Source organism: Macrotis lagotis, chromosome 7, assembly GCF_037893015.1.
Source record: "Macrotis lagotis isolate mMagLag1 chromosome 7, bilby.v1.9.chrom.fasta, whole genome shotgun sequence".
NCBI lineage: Eukaryota > Metazoa > Chordata > Mammalia > Peramelemorphia > Peramelidae > Macrotis > Macrotis lagotis.
In genome coordinates, this window is record NC_133664.1 from 55,818,668 (window position 1) to 55,844,315 (window position 25,648).

A 25,648-nucleotide genomic window follows, 5' to 3' on the forward strand; every position below is an offset into this window, starting at 1 on the left:
CCAATTGATCTGCCTATTTTCAGTGTCTTAGCCCCTGAAGATTTCAGTTTTAGGTCCACTGTTCTAGATTCTTCAGTCTATTGGAAATGCTTACTCTGGGGGCTCAAAGTGGGACTGGGTGACAAATCCTATATCCCTGAGCTTAGCATTCACAAAAACTTATCTTTAACTGGATTAGCTACTGTTCTGGTATTTAAAAGTCTGGTTCTGGGAGTCGGAAGCAATTGATGACCGACCATATTCAAGATTCTCAATTAGAAATCAGTGGTTGTTACAATCAGAGCTCATTGTTGTTGTTCAGTCCTGTTTGACTCTTTGTGACCCCATTTGGGATTTTCTTGTCAAAGATACTGGAGTGGTTTGCCATTTCTTTTTACAGCCATTTTTTTGGCAAGGTTAATTGACTTGCCAAACAGCTAAGTTAGTATTAAAAGTCTGAGGCTGGATTTGAACTCAGGTTCTCCTGACTCTGGGGTCAGTACAGCTATTTTGTAGATATGGAAGCAGAGGCAAACAAGGTTAAGTGACTTTACCAGGGTCACACAGCTACTAAATGTCTGAAGCCATGTCTTCCAGACTCCAGGTTGGGAGTCTACTGTACTACTTAGTTGTCCCCTCTAATCACAGATTTACATTAAATGGGTATAAGGGGGTTTGTGCATGAGTCAGATTCTCATTCCATAATGATTAAATGTTTGAGTATTTGCAAAAATAGAAATATTCAAGAGGGAGATAGTTCTATTTTCACTTTTTAGTTTGGGCCATTGTTTAAATTGGGGACCCTCTAAGTGAATGAAGTGGGGGGGGGGAACTTCCCCAATTACACACCCAAGGGTCTCTATTGAATCTAGGTGTTTGTATTTCTCCAAAGTTTGAAGAAGTCAACAAAGGTATACATCCTTATCATTACTAAACTTAAATTTCAAAATCTAAATAAGAAGCACAGATTTATTTTTAAATAGCCAACCAAATGGAGAGACCTCTTAGACCCAAGGACTTCTGTATGTATAGTTACTGTTGTATTTTAACCACACACCTTTACCGTGTTAATTTCCAAAGACAAATGAAAAATGCACAGAGGTGGGCACTACCTATGTCCATCCTAAATAGAGCCAATAGAAATTTCTGCAATACAACTATAGCAATTATCTATGACAGCTGGCAAGACTAAATTTAACTTGAGAGGAATATATATATACACATATACACATATATATGTGTGTGTGTGTGTGTGTGTGTGTGTGTGTGTGTGTGTATGATTGAATTGAAAACTCCTACAGCTTCTGGGGAATGGCTAATATACAATCAATATTCAATGAGGAAAGAGTGTGGAGAAACCCCAACGATAGCTACTAAAATGATATGGGCTAATTTCTGTGTTTGAAATAAAAATAGAGACAACCAAAGTTGCAGGAGGAGCAAGAGAGGGAAAATATCTTTACAGATATGTGCATCTTGATTAAAAATTGAATCAAATGGGGAATTGTCTACAAAAATAGGCAACTATTTCCATCTGAAAGTGCCACTTATGTATTATTTACATCATAACATTTTGTCTGTGATGTGCATTTGTTCCACATTTCAAAAAAAGGAAAAAAAACCCATGAAGGGAATCATGGATATGTGAGACACGCACACATTCACATATGCACAAGACAGACAAAGAGAGAGATTGACTGAAAATGAATAAATGTTTGCAAAGACATTTCTTATGGTGTATTGAGACTGTCTAGTCTAACCAGTTCTCACACCTAAGGAAATTGGGAGAGCCAAAGAGCATAAGTTACTTCTTCAAGGTTAGACTGATGGATATGACCAAGATAGAATTGTACACAGGTCTTCTGACCTGGGGGGAATCTGGGTGAGTTAGGAAGACTCATCTTCTTGAGTTCAAATCCGGTCTCAGATACTTTCTTGCTGTGTGACACTAGGCAAGTCACCTAACTCTGCTTCAGTTTCCTCATCTGTAAAATGAGCTGGAGGGATCACAAAGAGTCAAACATGACTGAAAAATGACTGAATAACAACATCTGACTCCAAATTCACACTATTATTATTCTTAATGGCTAGGAGTTGATACCTCAGATGACCGGAGATCATAGCATAAACACTGGTTGGGGATCTGAATATCATTAATCAAGATTTTGAAGCATATTCTGTCTGTAAGAGTGTCCCAAAAGTCTAAGTGCAACTTTAAGCTTCAGGAGCTTAAAACCACACTAAAATTTTTGAAATTTCCTTTATTGACTTGTTTGGTTGAAACCACTGTCTATTGAATAATCACAGGCATCGCCATTCTCATTTTATAGAAGAAACTGAAAATCAGGGAAATTAAGTGTGTTGTCCATGTGATTTAAAATCAATTCTTTCTTGATTTTATAAATTGTTTATTTGTCATTAGAGGAGGTAATCTAACATGTAATGACTCTAGAGGACTCCCAAAGGGACTCATGAGGACTCCCTTCTTCCTGGTAAGGAAGGGATGCTCTATAAGTGGGATAAGGTTATCAGTGATGGCAAATACGGCTTGTTGAGTCTGGTGTTTTGTGATCCCATTTGGAGTTTTCTGGCAAAGGTGAAAACTGAGGCAAACAGGGGTAGATGAATTGCCCTGGGAATTGTTTAAGGTTAAATTTGAACTAAATTTGAACTTGAGTCTTGATTCCAAGCCATTCCATATCCATTGCACTACCTAGTTGCCTTGACAGCTTGTTATACTCAACTATAATTCTTTGTTTAAATAAAAATCCTAGAAGTGGTAGAATTATTGGGAAATGACAGCAGTGCAAAACAAATCCACAACAAAACCTCAAAGATCATTTCCATCTCTAAATCTATGATCTTATGAATAATTTCTTTAATGAGAAAGAAATTCAAACTTTCAATCCATTTGGGAAAACTATACTCTTTTAAACCAATTCATCTTCTAGACTACTGGGACTGGGAAGTTCATTTTAAAGTTTAGGATGGGGAGAAATTAGTCTATCTCTTGTGTGAAATACACCTGATTATTCCATTCGAGCTATCTGACTTAATTGATTTAGTATAAAAAATAGTTGCCCAGGAGATTGGGCATGAGCTTCAATTGAGATAAAGCATATGAAGCTATTAGGCACCAGAGAAGCTACTCATTATTAGATGGGCAGCCACCAACTCCTTAAACAAGCCCGGGCTTACCGTTGCAAGTTCTTAATGAGGTAATACTTTCAATCTTCACAAGTGTGAGGCAGCTGCCCCATCTCTCTGAGATGGTTTCTTCAGTTGCCCAGGACACTGGAAGCGACTTATCCAGCCAGCATCACACAGGTACTGTCTGTGAGGGGGACCTGAACCCTGGAATCCAGCTCACTATCTATTATGTAGAGGGAGGGAGGGGGGGAGGAGGAGGAAAAGAGAGGAAAGGGGAGGGGGAAGGGAGAGAGCAAAATAAGTAGATGAATAAACTATATAAGGAAGGAAAGAAGGGAGGAAGGGAGAGAGGGAGGGAAGAAGGAAAGGAAAAAGAGAGGAAGGAAGAGAAGGAAACAAAGAAGGGAGGGAAGGAGGGAGAAAAGAAGGGAAATAAGGAAGCAAAGAAGAAAGGGAGAAAGATAGGAAAGGAGGAAGGAAGAAAGGAAGGCAGGGAGGGAAGAAGAGAGTAAGGAAGAAAAAAGGAAGAAAAGGGGTAAGAAAGGAAAGACAGGAGAGAAGGAGGTAAGGAAGAAGAGAGGGAGGCAGGAAGGAAATAAAGAAAGGGGAAGAAGGGAGAGGAAGGAAAGGAACAAACATATTTCAAATCATCTGCATAAGGAATTGCTAATATTGAAAAACTTAGGAACTCTAATAAACAAATGACCAACCACAATTGCAGAAGACTCAGGATGAAGCAAACTCCCATCTCAAGGTGATGAGCTAAGGATGCAGTATATGTCTCTGTCTCTATCTTTGTATCTCTCTGTTTCTACCTCTGTCTTCCTATCCATATAGAGCATATGATTAATGGGGGAATCTATTTTGCTTGACTATACATATTTGTATTGAGTTTTATTTTTGTTTCTTACTATCTCAATGGGAGAGATAGGGAGCTAGGGGAAGGTGAGAGGAAGAGAATTCAGTTGTACAAATAAAATAAAATAAAATTGAATTAAAAAAAGAAAAATGCAAGTAATAAGGTTTCTATTAAAGTTTCTGCCTGGCCCTACCAAAAGAGGAACTATAAAAGGCCATTAACACCTACAGAACTGGAGCATCACCATGTGGTGCTAATAGCTACTTGAACTGCTAAAAGGGTCAAAGTCAAAACAGCAAGAAACTTGACTGTACTGTGGACTGATGTAATGGGTATCAACTTAAAAGAGAAAGTCATACTATGACACTGAGTATTTGATGGAGGAATGAGCTAATAGAATCCATCCTCCTTATAGGATTTCTAGCTCCTGGCTGCCTCCTGGGTGTTTGATTAAAAAGTTGGCTCAGGTCCTCTGATCCCCTGGAGTCAATGAAGTCTTTGAAAGACATGGGCATTAATTCTTTATTGCAATATATATTGTGTGTTCTTTTAGCGTTTAATGAATGTATAAAGATCATTTGGGAGGTTTGATTGGTTCTTTAAAATGTTTGGCAAAGATGGTCCTAAAAAGGCAGAGCCCAGAGCCTGCGGTCTGACAAAGACTTGCCATTTCTTTTCTTTTAGGTTTTTGCAAGGCAAATGGGGTTAAGTGGCTTGCCCAAGGCCACACAGCTAGGTAATTATTAAGTGTCTGAGACCGGATTTGAACCCAGGTACTCCTGACTCCAAGGCTGGTGCTCTATACACTACGCCACCTAGCCGCCCCTTGCCATTTCTTTAAGGGAGGGATGAGGTTTATTAAATTGCAGGAGTGGTGGAGATTATGGGGGCTGCACGGGGCTACATTTGGATAATTCAAATTTTAATAAAAAGAAACGGGGAAAATATTTGACATCCAAATATTCATTTTACCTGCAATTACTCAGCAAACTCAATTAATGGGTGAAGATAGATCAACCTATATTGATGAAAATGACTCCCATTTATATCCAGATTTCAAATCTATTAAATAGAAAATGAATCCCTGTCTAGAGAACAGAAAATGAGGCAAAGGGAATACTTTATCTGCATAATATAACACTGACAGCCCAAGAAGATATTTTGGGGGTGAAAAGGACAAATTTTGTCCATTAGGGCTGTTCTCATTGATCAAATGACCAGAAAATGACTCTTACTTCACTTTATAGTCTGAAAAAATGCTTGTAAAGCATTTACTAGGCAGCAAACTCTGTGGTAAGGAGCAGGGAGAGTTCCTGCCACAGTCCCATTCTAATTGAGACAACATGAAATATCTAGTGAGAGAGAGAGAGAGAGAGAGAGAGAGAGAGAGAGAGAGAGAGAGAGAGAGAGAGAGATGTGTGTAGGTAGAGGAAGGAGGGAAGAAAGAAAAAGAAAGAAAGGAAGGAAGGAAAGAAATAAAGAAAGAATGGAAGGAAGGAAGGAAGGAAGGAAGGAAGGAAGGAAGGAAGGAAGGAAGGGGGAAAGACTAGATTTACCTGTTTGTTTATCTATAGAAAGGATAGAGAATCTCAGGGGAACTAGGAAAAGTTTCCTGCCAAAGAGGGGGCATGTTCCTGAGCCTTGAAGGAAATCAAGTAAATAAACTAAGAGATAGAGGTGTGTGTGGAGAGAGAGAATTCCAGGTGTAGGGGAGAGCAAGTAGAAGTATGGGCATGGGAAATGGGGAGTATGTGTGAGAAACAGTGAAAAGAGCAGTGTAGTTGGATTATGGAATCCACATATAGTAAAGTATAAGAAAGCTAGAAATTGCAGGGATGTCCATCAATTGGGAAATGACTGAACAAATTGTGGTATATGATTGTACTGTAAGAAATGATGAGCAGATTAATTTTAGAAAAACATGGAAAGATATTTCAAAATAATGGAGAGTGAAATGAACAGAAGCAAGAGAATGTTGTATATAGTAACAGCAATATTGTTTTAAGGACAACTTTGAGTAAATAAGTCATTTTGACTATTATAAACGTTCAAATTGTACAAAGGATGCAAGAAGGGAGTTGCTATCTGCAGTCAGAGAAAGAACTGATAAATAGAAGATTATATAGGATGATTTTCTCTAGGGTAGAGGGAGAGGAAGTGAAGAAAAAAAAAGCTATTATATATTTAAAAGGGACAGTTGGATGTGATATATTTACAGTTTCAGTGTAATTATCTTTTTTGTTATTGTTCAATATTATGGAAATGCTTTTTTATCTCATAATTTAAAAAATATAAATGGAATTTTAAAAAAGACTGGAAAGGTTGGAAGAAGTCAAGTTTAACATCATGTCACATGTTCCAGTGAGGATTAATAAATGAAAAAGGAATTCATGAAGTTTCCCATTTTTTATCTGTTTTTGTTTTTTATTTTTTTGCAAGAAAGAAGGCTTGCTAGCATCTCTTACTCTGAAATCCCAGAAGCTGAATTCTGATCCTTTTGTGGCAAAAATATTATTTTCATTAAAAAGAGTAATAGAAATAATTTATATTTTTCTGTCATTGCACCTTTGAGCCATCCTCCTCTTACAGACTACCCATAACCAATTTTCAGCTACTCAATTATTATGCTTTGAAGAAAGCATTGACTGCATCTGAAATCCTACTTGTTTCTAAAATGCCTTTTCCCTTGGTTTGTTACCAAGGGAATTAGAAAATAAACTTTGGAGACAGGGAAGCAAACTCCCAATCTTACTCATGAAAGCCTTCTGAATTCTGGCAGGTTATTAACAGATGTACTTGACTGTGAAGAAAGGAAGTGGCTTTAATCAATGGCAGATGCAATGGGGATGGAGGTGGGAGGAGGAGATCAAAGGTTATGATAGGTGGAAGTGTTGAAGGAGCATAGAAATAAGAAAGTCAAGTAGAACAAGATTCCTATCACCTTGAAAGTCATTCTGGTTTGATTTTCTAAACAGATAAGGTATTAGCATCAGAATTGTAGTTATAATGATGGTTACTAATGAAAATTGTTTTGTTGGCCCATGTACATTAGATGCATGATTCTATTTTTTTCTGTTTTATTATATACACATCTACAAATTTTTTTATCCTCTAACATTGAAAATGTACATTGTCCATTTTCCCCTCATTTGTAACCTAAAGCAAAGATGAGAATCTTAGAATAGTAACTGGAAACTATGTGGCTAGAAAGGGCAACTAGATGACTCAGTTGATAGACCATGAGGTCTCAAGTCAGGAAGTTCAAATTCAACCTTAGAAACTTCCTAGCTGGGTGAACCTGGGCAAGTCACTTAACTCTGTTTGCCTCAGTTTCCTCAACTGTAAAATGAACTAGAGAAGGAAATGGCAAACTATTTCAGTATCTAGGTCATGAAAATCTCAAATGGAGTCACAAAGAGTTAGACAGGACAGAACAAGAACAAATGTGGCTATTTGCAAGAGAGAAGGCATGAAACCACAAGGGACAGAATTCTTTGGATATAATATTGGAGGTAAAGTCCAGGAAACAGATATGGAACGGAGGGACCTGTGATTTTCCTCCTCTAGAAATAGTTAAGAATAAAGTAGATGGTCTTTTGGGGAGGTTTCTTCTATAGTTCTTTCTGAAATTAGTGTGCTAATGATAATTAGAACTGGCATTTATTTAGACTTACAGATGTACAAAGTACAGTACAACCATGTCCTCTTTTCAACTTTGCAACAACATTGTGAGCTAAAACTATTATCACACAAAGAGTCTCTAAGAGGAAAGGTCACTTAGCCATGCTTCTACAACTTTGGTGAATATTTACCAGAGATTTGAAAGGCTCTTCTATCTCCAACTCTGGCTTGCTCTGTCTCTATCTCTGCCTCTTGTTTTTTGTTTTGTTTTTGCAAGGCAATGGGGTTAAGTGACTTGCCCAAGGTCACATAGCTAGGTTATTAGAGTATATCTGAGGCTGGATTTGAACTCAGGTCCTCCTGCCAGGGCTGGTGCTCTATCCACTGCATCACTTAGCTGCCCTTATCTTTGCCTCTTTCTGTGTGCCTGTCTTTCCATATGTGTGTCTCTCTCTGTTTGCATCTCTCCTCTCTCTCCTCCTTTGTCTCTCTTCATCTTTCTCTGTCTCTTCTCCATTTTTGTCTCTTTCCTCCTTGGCTCTATTTCTTCTTGTCTCTGTCCGTGTGTGTGTGTGTGTGTGTGTGTGTGTGTGTGTGTGTCACTCTTTTTAAAATTTTTTTTAAATTTGTAATGTTTTTAATTTTAAAAAGGTTTTATTTATTTTGAGTTTTACAATGTTTCCCTCAATCTTGCTTCCCTCCCCCAGCCCCACAGAAGGCAGTTTGGTTAGTCTTTATGTTGTTGCCATTGTTTGCATTGATCTAAGTTGAATATAATGAGAGAGAAATTATATCCTTAAGGAAGAGGTATAGCAGAATTACATAGTAAGATAACATTTTTTTTTAAATTTAGTCTTTGGTCTTTGTTCAAACTCCACAATTCTTTCTCAGGATACAGATTCTCTTTTACTTTTTCCTCCTACTTTTATATCTGTGTCTCTATCTTTGTCTCTTTCTCTCTTCTGATTTAAATCTAGAAGGCACTATGGACTATTCCAGCAAATGGCTCAAGGATGTATCTTATGAATGAACACCCTTGTGAGCAATGAGCCTTCATACACTGTCTCCTCAAAGTATATCCTAGGGAAATCTAAAGGCCAATTGGCTGACACAATGCAAAAATTTAGTTTAAAGTGCCATTTTTTCAAATAGAAAGCACATACAGGTCAATGATATATCTGAAAAATCTAATGCTGGTCTAGAATATTGAAATTCTAATTCAATTTCTTACTCAATGTGCCCTCCTATTATGTTTTTTGGTGAGTAAACAGTAGAAAAAGAGCCACCCAGTTGATTTGAATATTGCCTTTGCCTTTTTATGAAGCAATTTCTGGTGTTTGATCATATGAAATTCTTGGAAAATTCTTGAAAAATATGATTTCTGAAAGCTACTTTCAGAGACAAATACTGAGCTGTCCTACTGGACAGACTCAAAATAAAATCTCCAAGATAATTAACCTACAGATGCTTCTTAAATGAAATGGAATGATCTGAGAATTTGGCAATAGCTAAATGCTTCAGGAGGAAAAATGCATAAACTGTCTAGCAGCTCTTTAAAAAGCAGTCAGTGAAAGTCCAGAAACAAGAAGCAAAGATAACATCAGCTCTTCAGCTTTAGGAGATAGATGCATCTGAACTCTTAATATGGGACTTTGACAGTAAGGCAGACAAGCTACAGACAATGAAACCATTTAAAGTCATAAATGTGTCACCTAAGAGGGAGAAATATTTAAGCAACAGAGAAAACAAGCACCAATACCTCCTCCAGAACCGACTGACATCCCATATTATAATTAAGAGCAGCAACACTTTTCACCAAGTGAATTTTTTTTTCTCCTGATCAGCATGAGGGCTATAATTACTCTAACAGCTTTAGTGTCTAACCCTTTATTCTAATAAGACATATTTTGACAGTTTTAAAATATTTAACACAGGAGATGGTTTGGTCTTTAAAACTCCTAGCAAATATGAGTCAATTAATCTGTACGAAGTGCCTGTAGGGTAGGTACCACTATCCCCTTTTCATGATGGGAAAAAAAAGCAAAGTAATGAAACACATTGAAGGTCATATGAGGAAACTTGCTAGAAAAGATCTGGGAAATCTGGTTTTCTGTTGGGTGTTTGGACCACATTTCTCTCTCCCAAATTATTCATTTTTTTCCCTAGAAGATTGCACAGATTGCAAAGAAAAACCATTTAGAATACAGCCAGAAAACATTCAGAATCAGGGAAAGCTCCTTGTGAAATTGGCATGGAAGCTAGGAACCACCATTTTCTGGGAGCTTAAAGGGGCAGATAAATTGCAATCATGCTATTTAGAAGTCAAATTCTTGAGCTAAAGTCTCCACCTTCTCTCCGCCCCACTTCTCCCTGACTTGATTAAAATATTCTAATCTCAGGTGCTTGAGAACAAACTTTCAAGAAGTTATTACCATAGTGATAAAAATGGGAAAGATGGCTTTTGGTTGCTGATGCTCATTTCAAGGGTCCTAGGCTCCAAGCTATTGTTAGCCTCTTTAGAAGAAACTCAGTGTTACCAACCATGTGTATATTGCTCCATTTTTAGAAAGTTAGGACCCCCCCACCCAAGCACCTAATTAAAATGCTGCAATTCCTACAAGGTACCAAATGTCTTTGTTTTTAAAGTGGAGGTTATTAAAAAGTGGCACCTATATTCACTCAAAGCTCAGTGGGTCTGGAATACCTACTGATAAAGTGAAAAACCTTAAAAGCTATTTCTAAGCCTTCACACATGAGCAAACATTTCACTCCACATTCTTGATGGGAATTAATTTAGGCATTGTCCTGTAAGAAAAACAAATAACACAGGTGCCTACCTATTACCTTCTGATTTAACTGTGCAGTACCCAGCAAAGAGAGGGAGGAGGGGAATGCAAACCATTTATGTTTTTAAGTTTTTATCACCAAAGCTGTCACTAGCCAAAATTGCACTGGGAGCAAATTCATAATAGATCTAGATCTAGAAAGACCCTCAGAGACTAACTAACTAGGAAACTGAGGCAGCAGAAGGTTGCCTGGGGTCACATGGACCTTATTAGTTGGTGGAGGAGGCACCAGAGAAGAGCCCTCATGACCTGGGTGGGGGGAGATATGGAAGTAGAAGGCAATTCATTCCTCCAGGGAGTTCCCAGAAAGGCAATTGAACTGTGGACTACAGAGTGGGATGAAGTATGGAGATGGCGGCCACCAAAGGAAGGAAACATGAAAAGCCCATCTCTCTCCTATGAAGGAGGAATTCTTCTGTCTCTGAAAGTCAATCCACAGGGATGAAGTCTGATTTTCTCTTGTTTGTCTTGGCTCTACTTACCATATTGTTATAACTCGAATTAAGGGCTATGTGAAAAAACTTCCTCCAATGATTAATTTTATCAGAGATCATTATCATTTGATCCTATAAATCAAATGCAGAATTGGGGATTGGGGAAGTTTGGCATCCAGTTCTTTTTCAACATAGTTAGCTATTGCTGTGTCAAACGACTATTAATATTAGCTTTTAATACTAGTTTTTATCTTTCTCTTCTCTAGTAGTAACTAGTCTTTTTTAAAAAAGTCTATAAGAATGGAGATAATGATTATCTTTATGAAATCTTTTTTAGTTCTCCTTATTATCAACTCCCCTCCCCAACACTATGCATGTAATTTGTAAACATTGAAATATGTACATATTGTTCCTTCCTAACAGAACAGAGGCAGATGGGTGGTTCAGTGGATACAGCATTGAGTCTGAAATCAGGAGTCACTAAATCTTTTTTAAACCTCAGTTGTAAAATGAGGATTAATGATAGCACCTACTTCAGAGGGTTTCTGTGAGAATTGAATCAGATGCTATTTGTAAAGCAGAATGTAAGCTCCTTGAGGGCAAGGTCTTTTCATTTATTTTTGTATCTACAATTACACGTATAACTGTCACATGCTAAGGGATTAACATGTGTTTGAAGATCAACTGTTAATACAAAATCATTTAGGGAAGCAGGAGACAAAGAATAGGAGAATGAAATATTACTATTTATTATTTGTCCCCTTAAAATCAATTGATTAAAGGAGTTTCCAATAAACATTTCTGTTGTTTGCACCTTAGAGTACTCTGTCACCTATTGAAGACTTAGTAGGTCTTGAAAATCTCAACTACAACCAGAGTAAGCTCAGCCTATAATGGTCCTATAGTGAGAAGACTTCCATTTCAGAACTAATCAAGGCAAAGAATGAGGATTAAACAGCACCAGTCTAAAATCCTCTAAGGGAAAGAAAGTTAGGAAATACAACTTTTCCACAATCGAGAAGGCTAAAATTTTACATAGAAAATCTTTACTGTCATAGAAAGAATGAATAGAATTTTCTTGCCTAATGATAAGTTAATAAAAGAGCAACATAATATTGGGGATAAAGATGGCCAAAGGGGATATAAGACTTAAGAAGCTTCCTATAGCTAATAGGAAACAATGGGTTCAAAAATGTGGGATGGACCAGATTGAGGATGGATGTATTCCTTTGCCCTTGATACCTTATGAGATTGTTGGGTTGTTGCTACTGATTTTTTTTTTATTGTTTTCTTGAGGTTTTTATTTTTCTATGCTAGACTTCTAATCTTTTTCTCTTTAGTCCTGATATACTTTGGGGCCTTATCAATAGGATATCACTTTTTTTGAGGGAAATCTATGACCCCCTCCAACAATATTTCTGGCTAAGTGGGGGAAAAACATTTGTTTTGATTCTCCTTGGAACTTTCTAATGTATATATCTTTTCCTTAAATTTAGATGCAAGAGGTGGCATGCATCCAAGCTCAATCATTTCCCAAATCTCCTCTTGTCCTTTGTGATTTTTCTATTTTATTAATAATAACCATTGTCTTGAAGATGCTGTGGTTTCTGAAGTGCTAAGACAAGATTGGGGAAAGTGAAAAAGACACCATTTTGGGATCAGAAGGTCTTATCAATTGCTGGTGTCATTTTGCTTGAGATGTCAATGGTCAGTTATTAGCTTTCTATCTTCTTGATATTATTTTGCCTTAGTTGTGTAAATGTTGCATCCTTCAAGAAAAATGTAAGCTTGTTGAGTTCTGCCTAGAACCAGGTCATACCACCATACCACCATCTGCCTGCAAGCTGGTCTTTCTCTACCTCCCACCCAGAGTCTCCTCCATGTGAGGAAGACAAATGTCTTGTTTTCTTGTATTTTTATTTCCTGAACTTGGCATGGTGTTTGTATACAGTCTGCACTTAATATTTTTTCATTTAACCCTTGTCTAACACAGAATCTTGCACATGAAATAGATGCTTAAATATTTGTTCAATTGGATTAAATTGATTTCTCTGGACCTGTTTTTTCATCTGAAATGTGAGGAGACTGGGTTGGATGATCTGGGAAGATTAAACCTATCTGTTTCCACACACCCCAGTAAGAGGGTCGTAGGCTCAAATGAGATAATGTCTGTAAAGCCCTCTGTCAACCTTAAGCTCTATAGAAATGCCATTTGCCATTAGTTACTAGACCTCCAATCCAATGATGACTTTATTCTCCAACTCTTCTGCCCACTCCTGCTTTATCTCAAGTAGAGTTTATAGAGCAAAATAGGGGTGTCCTGATAAATGTTTAACAACCAGGCTCTGGGAAGGGGAGAGGTGTAAACACATATATTTTAAAATTTTTATATGCATTTTAAAATATTTCCATATCTTAAGTCTAGACAGCTAAAAAATAAAACAAGACTTGATTTGTAGCAATCACTGATTTCCATGTTCCTGCTGAAAATTTAAAGGAGGCTCTTGAATTAAATGGCCAGTTATCCCATGTAATACTCCACAGTTAGAGCCAGCAGAAATAGAAATCCAGATGGACTGGTATTGTAAGAATTATTAATTAGCCAGCTTATTCTCTGAGTAACTCATTCAGAATGGTCTGCTAAAGGCCAAGTTATTTGGACTCCAAATTAAGACTAATCGCAAGGATCACAGATGCCTGACTGAGGATCCTAATGGAGGCAGATAACCTGCATATCGTGAAAATCTTTCCATTCCTGCCTCCAAAATGAATTAACTTAAAAAAGTCATTATATATAATATCAGAGACAGCAATTTGGCATTCTCAGTTCTTATGAGTTGCATGAATAAAAAGAGGGTGGAAATTTCAGCTTAGGGAATCTGTAGATTGACAGTATTTGTGGACTGCCAATGACTGATAAAAAGTGGAAATAGTCCTCAAGTCCCAGTACTATGTCTGGCTTTGAAGTCTATATAATATCACATCAATGCTTATCTGTTTCTGTTTAGGATGTAACCCAAAGTTAACAGGGTTGATAACTGGGAAAAGATATTGATTTTCCAAGTTAGCTGACTAATAAAGTTATAATGGGTAGTTGAATGTATTTGGAAGTAGGTGAAATATTATTCAAAAGTGTACATAATGAATGTTCCAAAATATTGTTGGATTACTGAATAACAAAGATGCATCATTTTCACGTATGGGGGAGACCTCATGGCTTCATGAAAGTCATTTTTGAAAAATACTTATTAAAGAAAGCTGTCTATTGTCTCCCCTTTTATTTCAAAACCAAAACCCATCAGGGTTGAGTATTGTTATTTATAGTGTGTTTGTGTGTGTGTGTGTGAGAGAGAGAGAGAGAGAGAGAGAGAGAGAGAGAGAGAGACAGAGAGACAGAGAGAGAGAGAGAGAGAGAGAGAGAGAGAGAGAGAGAGAGAGACAGAGAGACAGAGAGAGAGAGAGAGAGAGAGAGAGAGAGAGAAGAAAAAGTCACTCAGACAAGGTTTCTACTGGTTGTCTTGGGGGCAGAAGAGACACTAATTTTCTGGAGATGCTGGGAGTTATGGTTCACCCCAACTCAGGAGGAGATAAAGCTATTTTCTAAGATCAAATCTGGAGGGCAGCATTTTCTATTGGCAGTGGCAGTTTTTTAAAAATGTCAGCATCTAGCCTCAGAGGGAGTTGGAGACGGAGCTGGAGACAGTGGCAACCACAGTGGGGGCATATGGAGGATGCTTTCCAGGATCCTGACTTTAAGACTTGCAGCATCTGCAGCTTTTCCCTTTCTCTGGCTCACCACTCCATATATTAGGAGGATCCAGCCTGGAGTGATTGAACTCTGCTTACTAAGAGAAAGCTGGAAGAGTGGTAGCATGCCTACAATCTCTATTCTCCCTTCTGTTTTATTGTCACATGCAACAGGCAGCCTGGGTTATGGTCTGCCTTCACTATTTTAAATTTTGCTGCTGACAGTTTGTATTTTTTTGATGATGGCTTTCTAACTAAAGAGAAGGTAATTTTAACTAACCCCGAGTTGGTGTTTCTGCTACAGAAATGTGCTGGGGAGGAGGGAGAGGCAAGTCAGCCTGTGGACACATGAGCATAACTAACCTGAACCTCTTTTACCCAGCTTAGCACTCACAGTAGCCTGGCATGGGTGGGATTATGAGAGGATCAGGTGGGATCTTTATATATATTTGATTAATAATTTTTAAGGTTTCTTTAAAAAAAACATTTTTGGAAGCAACTGGGGTTAAGTAACATGTCCAAGGTCACACAGCTAGTAAGGTCTGAGGCAAGATTTGAACCAAGGTCCTCCTACCTCCAGGGCTGATGCTCTAGCCACTGCCCTAGGCTTTCTAACACTGAAGAGAAAAGACACCACATAGAATCAGGGTTTTTGCCCTAGAATAAAGTTCCACACGAACAATTTTTTTCTCTCAACATGGGGTCTCTCTGAACAAAGAGCCTTTAGAATTCTCTCCATCTCATAGGGTAGAGGATGAGCAGAGGCTGAGACCTCAGGTGAAGGTCATAGCTGAACTACCCCAAGTGGGTAGAGACAGAAGGGGTCAGATATCAGGACAATCAGTTGCAACCCCTCTCCCAAAGGGAGATAGACATAACTACATAAAATCTTGTGTCTGTGTGTTCATCTGTTGCTGTTAGATCATTTCAGTCATGTCTAACTCTTTGTGACCCTAATTGAGGTTTTCTTGGCAAAGATACTGGACTGATTGGCCATTTTCTTCTCCAGTTCATTTTATAGATGAGGAAACTGCGGCAGGCAGGGTGAAGTGACTTGCCCAGGGTCACACAACTGGCAAGTGTTTCAGGCTGGATTTGATCTTTTTACGCTGACTCTTCCTGTCCCCTCCACCACCTCATTGCCTCTGTATGTTTTACTAGCCTGAAACTATCCAAGAACAAAGTACTATCCTAGAACAAAAATGCCCAGTACAATTAAATCCTCCTGGGTCCCTTTGCACATACATGGACTTTTGATGAGGAAGTTCGATGCATCATGAACAAGGTACCAGAATGGAGGGTCCCACTAAAGACAACTGATGCTTTTACCAGGAAAGCTTACACATAACCTATAATTTTTATTGGAAATACAGCTGTTAGTTAGCATGCAGTTCTACAAGATAGATTCATTGATCAATGATGATCAGCAGTAAGTAGTGAACGGAACCAGGACGATCAGAACATATATACAGGACAAGTTGACCCACAGAGAGGTCCTAGGACATCCCCCATAATACGATGCCCATCGGTCATAACAAAGCACCACTACACATGTGGAAGATATGAGCCACAGCAGGATATAGAAGAAAGTTTTGTTTAGTGAATGGAAATGCACTTACCACAAGCAGAGGACATTGAAAAAAAAAATAAAGAAAAGAAAGAAACCACCCAAAAAGCTCCCTGGAAATAATCTTTGAACAGTGGATGGTGGCAGACCACCAAGTCATGGGAGGAGCAGTGGCCAAGCTTGGCTTAGTGATTAAACTGATGTCTTTGAGTGGAGCCTAAAATGAAGAATTTACAAGCAAGTTCTTTGGAGAGCAGACAAGCTTCAAGGGTGCCTACCGTGGTTTCCCCACCCTGGCTCTCCTCAATTTGTATTTCTTTGGGGTTTGTGAATCTTCAGTCACCATGCTTCCATCCCTCAGAAGCGATGAAAATTCTGAAGTCGATGAGAGAGCCAGTACAAATCATTTGAGGGACCAAATCCTAAGCAACTCTACCCTAAAACTCTAAAAAGAATGTTCACAAATTAAATTTTCACAGTAACTAAACAGGAAAAACTGAGCCAGCCTTTAAAATATTCCAATGTGATGTCATTTTAAAATTAAATTACATATGACATTTTCTATGTTTCTTAGATGATTTACTCTAGTATTTTTTCTTGCTTTTACTCTGTAATCATTACATTTTTTAGTTAACCTAATGAGGGAAAATATATGTGCAAGTTGGCTAGAAAACATCTCTTGGAAAATGCTTGGCTAAATATACCAACTTGGGAAAAGGGGGTTTAAATAGTTAGATCTACTCAATCTTCCATCAACAAAATGGCCCACCCCATATAGATACTAGCAGCTGATTTTGAAAAGCACCAACAAAATCATCCAGAAGCAAAATGAAACAAGATTGGGCTCTTATAAACGAAAAGTCTCCAGCACCTCAAAGAGGCAATTAAAGAAAATGAGTTTGATGCTATACAGAGTCATTTTCTATTTTTTTTTTTTGTAAAAGCTCATTACTTAAGTGAACTTTATTGGATCACCTCACAGGGCTAAATGGAGGCTTCTCTTTTGTGCTATAAACGAAAACCCATTTATGTGTCAAAAAATACATTAAAATGAAAATAATCAAAAGAGAACCACACACTGACTATGAACCATATGAATATGACGAAGCTGAGATTGTGCTTAATCAAAATGAGTGATCAGAGCTTCTGGAAAAAAAGAACTTTTAGTAAAACATAATGGACTGGAGGCTAGAATTTATAGGTGACATGGATAATTTCAACATGCTGACCCAATCTTTTCTTTTCTCAACTATTTCCACTCTCTCTCTCTTTCTGGTTCTATTATTATGACAAGGAGAAAAGATGGAGAGTGGGGAGGTAGGTTAGTTTGCTTAATTTTTTTGGATATGCTTACAACTTACATAAATAGGCATACTTAGAAAACAGAACATGAGGCCAGCATTCAAACCAAAAGGCATTTAATATTCCAATATACAAACACAGGCCTTTTCTGTGGCTTCAAAGTTGGCCTAATTTCTGATTTAACCACCCATCTTTTCTTCAAGGGCATAACTTTTACTATTCAAAAGAGATGGCTTCATTTTAATAAAACATTCAAACATGAAAAAATTCAACTTGATGCCACTTGGCCTAGACAATAAACTGCCCAAAGGCACAGGCAGTCTTGGACTTGATAGTGTCCCCAAGGACTAGTAAGAACATTGGATATAACATACTACAGTCTCCATGAACATTAGTGATAATAATGCTTTGCCCATGAGATAAGTTAATTCCTTAGAGAAGGGACTACTTTGTGTGTTGTGAAGAATGTCCAAATTCATTAGTGTAGCTAATCAAATGCAAAATGTATCTTGGTGTGGTACAGCTTAGCATTCACAAAAACAACACTGAGTCAATCCACTGGAGTTGAAGCATACAGAGTATCTTCCCATGGAAACTGCCACCTGAAATAGGAAATGAAAAAAGTTACATATACTCTTAAACTTAAAAAAGCAAATCTTGTTCAGATATTTGTCCCACAATTCCCATTTTTTTTGTTTGTACATTTTTAGAAAGTGGATACTCTCTGACATCTCAGTGTTGCTCTTTGTGACATACAATGAGGATTCATCATACTGAAGCCTCCTAGCTAGATAGGACCATGCTATAAAATGCAAATAGTAGTAGCATCATAGCACTGATGATTTGACCTCAATCCTAAAATTGTCCTCTTTGTAACTTCTACCCATATATCCTGGTCCTGCCCTTTGGGACTAAGGAGAACAAATCTTCTCTCTCTTCTGTATGACAACCCCTGAAATGTAGAAAGTCAGCTAGCATGTCCCTCCTGAGTCTTTGCGTCTCCATGCTAAACAATCCCATTTCCTACAACCAGTCTTCAAAACCTTTCATCATTCAGTTCCCCTCCTCTGGATGCTGTTCAGTTGATCAGCATTCTTCAGTCCTGATGCTCCAAACAGAACACAGGACTCCACCTAATGTCTGATGACATGAGAGTCTTCTGCATCTGATGAGTCCATGGCCAACCTGCATTACCTAAGGGCCACGTCATACAGTGACTTCCATGAAGCTTTTAGAAGATGTGAATTATGTAAATTAGATGTGGGAATAAAAGGATATAGTTCTCTCCTACACTAGAAAATTGCCATTCATTTACTATTTTAAAGATACTAACCTGTGAAAAATGCCTAAAAAATATTGGTACTAATAATACTGTGTTTAGAATATCTTAAAATCTTTCCATCATCCCTTTAGAAGTCAGATAAATTCATAAATTAACTTTAGAGGCTAAAACTTTGATTCTTTTAAAATCAAACTGAATACAAAAATTGATATACTTACTTAATTAAATTAAAATGAGTTAAAATTAGTTAAATTAGTTAAAAGATAAAAGAAAAAAAGACAAAAAGCAACAGCTCCAAAAGAAAAAGGAGAAATTGTGGCAAGTATATGATGTAGATAGTCAAAATTTAGACTTTAAATGAATGAAAATTTTCAATAGAGAAATGGTCAAAGGATAAGAACAATTATCAAAGAAGAAAACAGAATGATTAATAAGCATACGAAACCATTTTCCAGATTTTTAAATAATTGGAGAGATGCAAATCAAAACAAGATGGTATCTTGTACCAAACATATTAGGAAAAATATCTAAAAATGAAATAAAATTATACAGTACAATATGATAGAATACATAAAAATAAATTCAGTGATGGTCGGTCTAGGAAGAAAAAGGTCTCATATATATTTAGCTGATGAGACTTCAAATTACTATAAGCTTTTGAAAAACAATCTGGAAATATATAATGTCATAAATTAATCATACTTTTAAGCTTAGCTATCACATTTCTGAGATTATACTCTAATTACTATCTGTATGAAATTATTAAATATTAAATGAGACTGTCTTTAAAAGGATCTATCAAATAAAAATATTCAAAACTCCTGGATTTTAAATAGTAAAATAACTTGGAACAACCTAGATACCCAACAATTGGGGAATAAAAGGAAAAAAATCAAAGAATGTTCATGTAAGAGATTGCTATTTGCTATTAAAAATGTTGGAGACTACAAAGAGATGTGTAAAACTCCAAACATAGTAATACAAAACGAGGAAGAAAAGAACATTATATAATTATAACTTTGTATTAAAAATAACAAAATCAAACCTTTTAAGTACATAGAGGACAAGGTATGCTACAGTTCTAACATTGTTTAAAATTCTATTTGTGTTTAAATCAAAACAATTTAAATTTTTTCTATATAGATTTACATTTATTTTATTAGATTATTTATTTGTATTTCTTGAGAATGTTTAGAAAAAAGAAAAATGTTTTAAAAATTACCCAATGGGGCACTAATGCACTGTTGGTGGAGTTGTGACCTGATCCAACCATTCTGGAGAGCCCAAAAGGGCTATAAAACTGTGCTCCCTTTTGATCCAGTAATTCCACTGCTAGCTCTGCATCCCAGAGATCCAAAAGGAGAAAAGGACTTATCTGTACAAAAATATTTATAGCAGCTCTTTCTGTGGCATCTAAGAATTGGAAATCAAAGGGATGTCCTTCAGTGGGGAATAATCAAACACGCTGTGATTGCAATGTACTTTCTTTCCTTTCACTTCCTCTATTATTCTATTCCACCAAAATTACATTAGTAATTAGCAAAAATAAATTGGGCTACAAGAAATGGTGTGTGCATGTGTGTGGTTCACAGTTATCCTAAAAGATCATGTATATATATATTGTATATATACATACATATATATATATATATTAAATAAGTGCTCTATTTTCTATAGTTCATAATATTTATGTGGATAGAAATGAAAGAAATAGGTTGAGTAGATATATCCTTCTACTCATAATAGAATGATGACCACAACTGGAAAAAAGATATTTGCCCCAGCAACTGTTTTTAATTATGTGTCTGATTATTATTGTACTTCTACTATATGTAAAACATACTAGATGTCGAGCAGACATAAGTTAGGAAAATGGAGGGCAAATTCGTTTGAATCTATATGGGTGTTGAGGTACAGTAGTCGATTGACTAATCAACAGATATTCCTCAAGTACTGGGCTATGACTCAGAGAATTGAGACTGAATTCCATGGAGGTTGTGGGGAGATGGGGGGGGCGTTAAGAGGAGCAGGTGACCCGCCTCTTCTCCAGCATTCTGTAGGGTCCTTTCTCCACACTGCTGTAGCCTGCTCTTGCAACCCTATTTTAAGAAGATAATTTTCCTCATTTCACAGAAAGGTTGTAGAAGCCACTCCAGAAGGAGAGTATCCAAATAAACATCAGCAATGTGTTTGCTGCCATATCCCTCTGCTGATGCTCTTCTCCATTAAATCTAGGATATAAATGTCATCTGTATCAAGGCAACGGATTACACTGGAGATTTGAACCAGATCTTTGCCTTAATATCATTTCCAATCATCCAGTTGGATACCGCCACCTGAGTGAACTAAAATATCCAGATTTTGTTCAGATTTGTTACCCAAAAGTAAATCCTCATCTGTTTTCCAAAATCCATCCTTTCATCCAATCTTCCATCATTTGTTGATGATGCAACCAATTAAAGTCTGGGTAATTTATTTGATGACATCACTGTTCTTCCAGTCATTGTTTGTCCTTTGTTTTTGAAGAAGACCCATGACATCACAGGGTGATGACTAGAACATGAATCGGATTTTAATGAGGCAGAGCTGCACAAAATCATCAGTCTCACTTTTTTGTCCAGAGTCAAGCCCAGTGGCAAGACAAAAGTCAGTATGTTGGCCATTGCCCGAGATGTAGTGATTGATGACTATGGCATCTTCTGAAGCACCTTCATCACCTAAATCTTGACCATTCCACCTTGGCAATGGTTTTATCTGGTAACCATCTTAATTTGGGCATTCATTACTTCTCCCTTAGAATATTGTCATAACCTCCTCATTGATCTTCCTGTTTCTAACCTCTCTCCTCTATAGTCCAATAAATCTTCCTAATGAACCATGTGAAGTACTTTACTCTTCTACTAAAAAAAAACCACCACACCAAAAAATTTCATTGACTCCCCTATGGGGCTGGAGGCTAAAAATGGGCCACTTAAAATGCTATTTAATGAAGGTTCCTCATCCTCTGTCTCCTTATTTCTTCTAGTCTTAACCCATACTTCTTTCTTTCAAGTACATGCCATTCCAGTTGCCTTAAGCATTTCTAAAGATATTGTGACCTCTCCTCTCCCCACTTTTACCCATCCTGTTCCTTACGATGCCCTGGATCTACCCCCTGGGAAGCTCCTTTCCTTCTTCCAAGGGCCAGGTAAGATGCTCTCTGCTCCATGAAGCCTCTCATAATGCTGCTTGCTAACAGGGCTCCTTCCTCTTGGAATCTCTCATCTCATCCTTTTCATCTCTGCTTACTTGATGACATTACTATTCTTCCAGTCATTGTTGTTCACCCTTCGTTTTTGAAGAGGACCCATGATATCATGGGGTGATGGCTAGTACATGAATTGGATTTTAATTTTTTATCATATTCTAACTTAGGGGATAAAATAATCCATCAAGCATCAATTAAATACTTACTACATGTTAAACACTTGGTTCAAAGTGTAAGACAAAGCAGTCTTTCACCTCAAAGATTCTATTCTATTGGAAGAAAAATATGTGCACACTTAGCAGTGACTGGGATTAACTCATAATAATTCATAATAACACATAATGATTTTGAGGGGCCAATTTCTGGCTGGGGGGGGAGGGGGGGGGCTTTGGGAGCTTCCACAGCAGAGGTAGGGCACAGTTGAGGACCCAGAGTAGCTAGGTTCATGTTGGAGGTAAGTTTTATAACAAACATGTAGTGGACAGAGTATTTAATAACCATGTGACCTTAGGTAAGTCACTTAACTTCTCCAATCACTTCCTGATAGTAAAGTAAGAGGATTACCCCCTCACTAACTATTAATGTCTGTTCCAGCTTCATGATTGGCTAGTATAGGGAATGTAGGATGAGATTCATCTTTCCATCCTCTGAATCCCTATTCCCATGTCCTGTGGGATCAATCCATGGCTCTCCCTTTGGAGACACTGCTCAATACAATGGATAACCCCAGTGGAATTTCACGGTGGGCAGCACATCAGAGACTGGCATGACATGGTCAGATTGCTTAAGCAGACAGCCAAAGGTAAGCTGTGTTGCCAGGCTAGCCTAATTAAGCCTGCATCTGGGAGTCTGTCCCTGATGCTGTCTTCTTTTCTATTTCCCAGGGAAAACAAAGGCTGCCTAATAACCAGTTACCTGCTGGCACCAGGCGCAACGTAGCTCAATTATTTAATAGAGAGACTTCGTGTACTGACACTGACATCAGTGGGGGCGGGGTGCAGTCTGAAGTAAATGCTTCTGCATTGAAAATGCAAATCCCAGTAAGTTTTTCAAACCTTGGTTCAGACTAGACCTATTCATCTAACCATTATTTAACAACAATAACATTTCATTCCAGTGGTGATAAAATGGTGAGTACCTGTGAGTAGTGTGAAAATTAATTTTTATCAGAAAATGAAAACTCAATTTTTTATTAACTAATCTCTTTGGTTTATTAAAAATCTGAAAGCATTAGTATGCCACAAAATTACTACACCAGAGAAAATTATTTTCATGCTCATTTTTTTGGCATGATTTGCTTGCACATACTTAATCCTCTGACCCCCTAGAGTACTGATAGTACTTGGCCCAAATGATGGAAGATGCCCAAAGAGATTATAAGCATTGGATATAGGTCTTGGTTCAATTATATCTGTTCCAAATACTTTCCCGGAAAATGTCACGTGGGTGGAATAAATCACTGGTTCATAACATGAAAAAAATTGGAGAACTCACTTATCAAAACACTTTGATCTCTCTTTTTACAAAGGCCAATTTCTTCTTTTATGGCTTAGCGCTTGGGTTACATGAATAATTTGTCAAACTTAGTCCCATAGCCAGCCTCTAGATTCTCCAGGATTGTAATTTTCAGTTAAAGGATCAACAGTGTCCTCAGAACACCATTCTGTGCTTATGTAATCTCTTAAAATTCCCATTTGCCTAGCTGAAGCATGTATTGGAGACTGGTACTCTTCTTCCTCCCCTCCATCACACAGATCCCCTTACTCCATTCAAGAAGCAGATTAAGCTCTACCTTCTTCTACATGAAAGCTTTCCCGTTCTTTCCAAATGCTAGTACCTCCTGTTTCTATTTTATAATTAACTCTATATATATAGATTTTGTACATACACACATTTCTGTACTTATACAAGAGGCCAGATGGTGTGGTAGAAAGAGCACTAATCGAAAGCTTGGGAAGACCTGAGTTGATGTTCTGCCTCTGGCACCTGTCAAGGTAACCCAGGTAAGTGACTTAGCCTTTCAGTGTTCCTGAGGCTTCCCTAAAACTATAAGCTATGGAGAAAGCACCAGTCTGCATTAGTGAGGGTGTTTCATGCTCCATGAGTTCCAATGAAGTCACAGGTTCAGTCTCTATTCTCTACATACTTTTGTCTGCCTTTGCTGCTTTTCCATATAGAATATAAGTTAATTCAGAACAGGGACTATCTCTTTTTCCTCCCCTCTGTTTCCAGCATCTAATATAGTGGTTAGCACAAAGTAGGAATTGATTGACTAATAGATTGACTGATGATTGTTGTTTCATGTTTAAAAAAATGTAGTCCAACATCATAGTCAATGGGTTCCTGATTAACAATAGAAATAGCAAAAATAATAACTTCTAATGAAGATTTTTTCTGATGCCTCATGGTGGTGTGGATGTGACCTTGTATCCTCAAGAGCTGAGCTTTCTGAAGTAGGAAATATTTTTAGTATGGGCTTGGCAATGGATTGTGTGTATGTCATGCAAGGAAATACTCATTAAGACAAAGTTGACCACAAGGTGATGAGATTTTGGGAGCCGTAACAATTCATGAAGTCACCTTTCAAGGTGCTGAAAGATTTTAGATGCATTAGTGGGAAGAATATTCACATCAAGGAAATCAAGGATCTTTACAAGTATTAATAAACTTTTATTTGCATAGTTTTTAAAAATTCACTTTTTAATCACAATTCATTTTGTTCTTACAACCTTCTTATGGGTTGCTTCATGACATGAGTCATCTGCTAGGAAGAGCAGGCGTGGAGCTCTGCCCACACTGAGTGTATGAGTGATATTCCTATGAGGAAGGTAGGACAAGCATTATTAAAAACGCTATTTCACAGATGAAGAAATGGAGGATACAGAAGTCAGTCTTTAAATGATGTTTATCAAGAATTTCCTAGATGATAAGCTCAAATGAAAAGTATTCAAGATTTAACAAAAAATGTCCCAACAAGGACATATCCAAAAAGACAATCAACTGTTTTGCTGGCATGTTCTAGTGAGGACTCCTTCAGGGTATAGATTGTACAAAACAGTGCAGAAGTCCCTTCTAATTCTCTAATTCTGTGATTTAAGTTTTACTCCCTCCCTTGGCTAAAATTCACTAATGATGGGGGTGGGGGGAGGAAGAAAACAGGGGAAGGATAAGACTTAGGAGTAAATAGAAAGCCTAAATCTTTGGGGACAACCACAAGTTAATAAGACTGTCCCTCCATGGGAGGCACACTTCATACATAAAGCATTTGCTCCCTCTTAGCTCTCCCCTTTGTGAGACAGACAAACAAAATATACTCACAACAGGACAGCAAAATGAGCCCCAAAACACAGGATACTTCAATGTTCTTTGACTGGAGCAAGAAATAAGGTGTGTGAATGAGGGTAGGGAGAGCTTGGAATTTAAAAGATTCCCCACCCCACCCTGAGGGAAGAAGGATCTCCTAAATATAAAGAATGTTCTGATTTAACATTGACTCAAGATTAGGCTCTTCCTACCTTAAATTATGGAGGCAGCTGGGGTGGGGGTGGGGAGGTTGTTGCCTTGGATAGAACACTGGCCTGGAGTCAGGAAGACTTGAATTCAAATTCAGCCTC

General features: G+C 37.5%; 1 protein-coding gene across 3 annotated transcripts in view; it reads right to left on the bottom strand.

Annotated features, from left to right (window-relative positions):
* Positions 1-17,604: 17,604 nt before the first annotated feature.
* Positions 17,605-25,648, bottom strand: part of ST8SIA6 (ST8 alpha-N-acetyl-neuraminide alpha-2,8-sialyltransferase 6) — a 114,882-nt gene continuing 106,838 nt past the window's right edge. For all 3 annotated transcript variants that reach the window (XM_074192935.1, XM_074192938.1, XM_074192936.1), the window contains one exon: positions 17,605-18,107. The gene's annotated coding sequence lies outside the window, so the exon portion shown is untranslated. The remainder of the gene's footprint in view (positions 18,108-25,648) is intronic.